A 2904-nucleotide genomic window follows, 5' to 3' on the forward strand; every position below is an offset into this window, starting at 1 on the left:
TGATATCTCTTCATAGTTGTCAATACTGATATTGCAAACTATCACCTAACTTGTAGCAAGCCAGTCATTATTCTTCTATACCCAAGCCAAATATTTCAAAAAGGTATATAAAATTGCAAACTTCTCAAGACCTTGGCATTGAGACCACCTAGTTAGAAAATCAAATAAGAGTCTTACCCATGTTTCTATGTCATATATAACTATGCAAGAGCTCTTCTTGTGAAACTTCTGATATCCTTTTTCTATGAGAAAATATGTAATCAAATGGCCTACAATATGGATACACAGAGAAAGAGAAAAAAAGAGAGAGGGAGAAACAAATTGCATATATCAGTAAATAGCAGTCACCTATATTGGAGAATATGCATTTCTTTCTATATGCATATTAGGTAACCTGGTACGGGAATTGAAACATTTCTAGCTCAACTGCTAGGAGTCCCCTGGAATTGAATTCAAAGTTTTCCAAACATCGCCCTAAAAAACTTTAGCATTTAAAGGGATAAACATAATGATTGAGCTTTACTTGCAATTAAAAAGAAAAATCCTTTGCCAATTAAAATGGCCAATTTGATTATCCTCTACCATCTCTTCCAACCATTTCATCTAATAAAAATAAAATTTTTCTTCTTATTCTTATAGTTCCAATCTTGATGTGAGATGACCAGATATTTAAATACTGAAAATTATCCTTCAATAGTAAACAAAAGCAAACATTCATGTTGCTTGTGGTATAAACTTAAAGAACTATAAGGATTCTATCATGAACTTTGTCTAATACATCCTTGCTTAATAGGTAAGATCATGAGGCAATGTTTCATTAACCTTTGTTGTAGGTTCAAGACTGTAAAACCAAATAGTAACATGTTTTATAGCAGAAGGGATAGAGAATAAAGGACTACAACAAAATAAAAGTCATTGCTTCATTAATAACCCTCTAGCTTAGGTTGGAAATAGTTTTCCAACATGACATATACACCACAAACTGTCCAGATGGTGGACTACACATCTTAGGATGAGCAACATCAACTGCCTCAAACATAGATTAAATCATATTCCTTAGTCTCTTACTCTTCTTCGTGTATATCCAACCATTTGACTGAAAAACATACAGGAAAAAGAATTTGCATCAAGAATTCAGTCAGAATGTAAATCACACTTTGGGGTATAATTCTACAAACTCTTTTTAGTTTTCACCTTAAAGCTTCTGAAAAGAAATCTTCCCATTAGATGAGTCCGTTTGATATAGTGACTATTATTTAACACTCAACTTCTTAAAATGCAACTGCTCAAGCAAAAACCCAAAAATTAAGGAAATAAATATCCATTATAGTAAGATTACTATGATGAAATTAAAAGTGAATTGAAAGAGAAGGCTTGTTGGAAAAAAATAGGAAATGTGGAAAAAAATGGTATATGCGAAAGTTTAAATATTGGCTTATCTTGGGAATTAATTAATCAACTGATAAGTTATTGCAATCGATTACTCGATGCACTATGTCCAATATCAGAGTAGAGACTTGAGCACATAAAAAAATGTTTTACCAAGAGAAAAAAATAACTTCCAAGGACCATAAAGCATGAATATTGTCGTATCTTTTCTAAAACACAAGAGAAAATATTTTGTATGCAAATTTATTCGCAACAAATTGTAATACCAAAAAACTGATAACAAAATTAAGCCAAAAAAAATTGAAATTGAATAGATAACAGGAGGACCATTTAGCAGGAGAAAAAAAATAGAAGGAGAGATTGAAAAGAGGGGTTAAAAGAATTTAAGAACATGGAGCATAAAATATGACCTGGATTCGATTCAATTACAAAAAAAATCAAAATCAAAGAGTTATCTCTACAAACTCAATCATACCGAGATTTCATTCTTCGACCAAAATATAAGGATTTCATGCATTTAATCCGAAAAAGATATGAAGAAATTAACGGAGTAAACATGCATCATCTTCCATGAACCTGTTCCCAAGAATCTCACAATTTGTTAGTTAGTTTGACCAATTCCAAATAGAACAAAATTTTTTAAAAGTAAAAGATGATAAATAAACAAAGAAAAACATCTACAACATCATGCATATACGAAGGAGAAATAATCAGAATGCAGATGTCAAGGTAGAAGAAAGGAACTAAGAAAGGGTGAGAATTCTGGAATTATCATCATTTCTTCACCATATAACTGTGACCCATCATGGATGAGAATGATTGGATGTTGAGAACGAAAAAATGATGACAATATGATTGGGAGATAAAAATATAACATAATTGGAAAGAGAAAACAGTGAAGAAACTAGAACATTTAGGAAATTGAATGAAAAAATGTTTCCATTACTTTATTTGTGGGAAGAATACAAAAAAGAAGAAGAACAGTGGGCGTTAAGTTTATACTTATCAATTTAACATTATGTAACATGATTTCAAAAAAGAGTGGGCATTTAGTTATAATTTAAAAACAATCATGTAATTTCTTCGATTTTGTATAACCTTTTTTAATAAGTAAGGACATAGTTATCTTAAAAACATAGTAACCAAAAAAACAGTTAGCAAAAGGGATATTCCTTTCAAGCAGTTCCGCTTTTTCAGTCCGAAAAATGCGTTGTTGGAACTGGATTGGAACACCAAGTAGCTTCTTTTATCGTTATAGATTATAGATTAATTTATTAATTTAAAGTTTTATAGGACATTTGCTTCATAATGACAAAAAGATATTTTGTAGTTTTTTTAAATTTATATAAAATCTTAGTCCTTACTTAATTTTAATATCTAATAAATTTAATATAAATATATATATATATATATATATATATATATATATATATATATATATATATATATAAATGAAAACATTTGTAATACATTTTTCCATTCTTTTTGAAGGGAAGTCATAAATTATCTATAGAA

The 2904-nt window shown here is 29.4% G+C and overlaps 1 long non-coding RNA gene across 1 annotated transcript; it reads right to left on the reverse strand.

Annotated features, from left to right (window-relative positions):
• Window positions 1-734: 734 nt before the first annotated feature.
• On the reverse strand, window positions 735-2627 carry LOC114405508. The gene is made up of 3 exons (XR_003665251.1): window positions 1865-2627; window positions 1195-1282; window positions 735-1096 (listed from the first exon to the last, which is right to left on the reverse strand). It is a non-coding gene; the product is annotated as an uncharacterized LOC114405508 (long non-coding RNA).
• Between the last annotated feature and the right edge of the window lie 277 nt (window positions 2628-2904).

The sequence above is a fragment of the Glycine soja genome, chromosome 3, assembly GCF_004193775.1.
Source record: "Glycine soja cultivar W05 chromosome 3, ASM419377v2, whole genome shotgun sequence".
NCBI lineage: Eukaryota > Viridiplantae > Streptophyta > Magnoliopsida > Fabales > Fabaceae > Glycine > Glycine soja.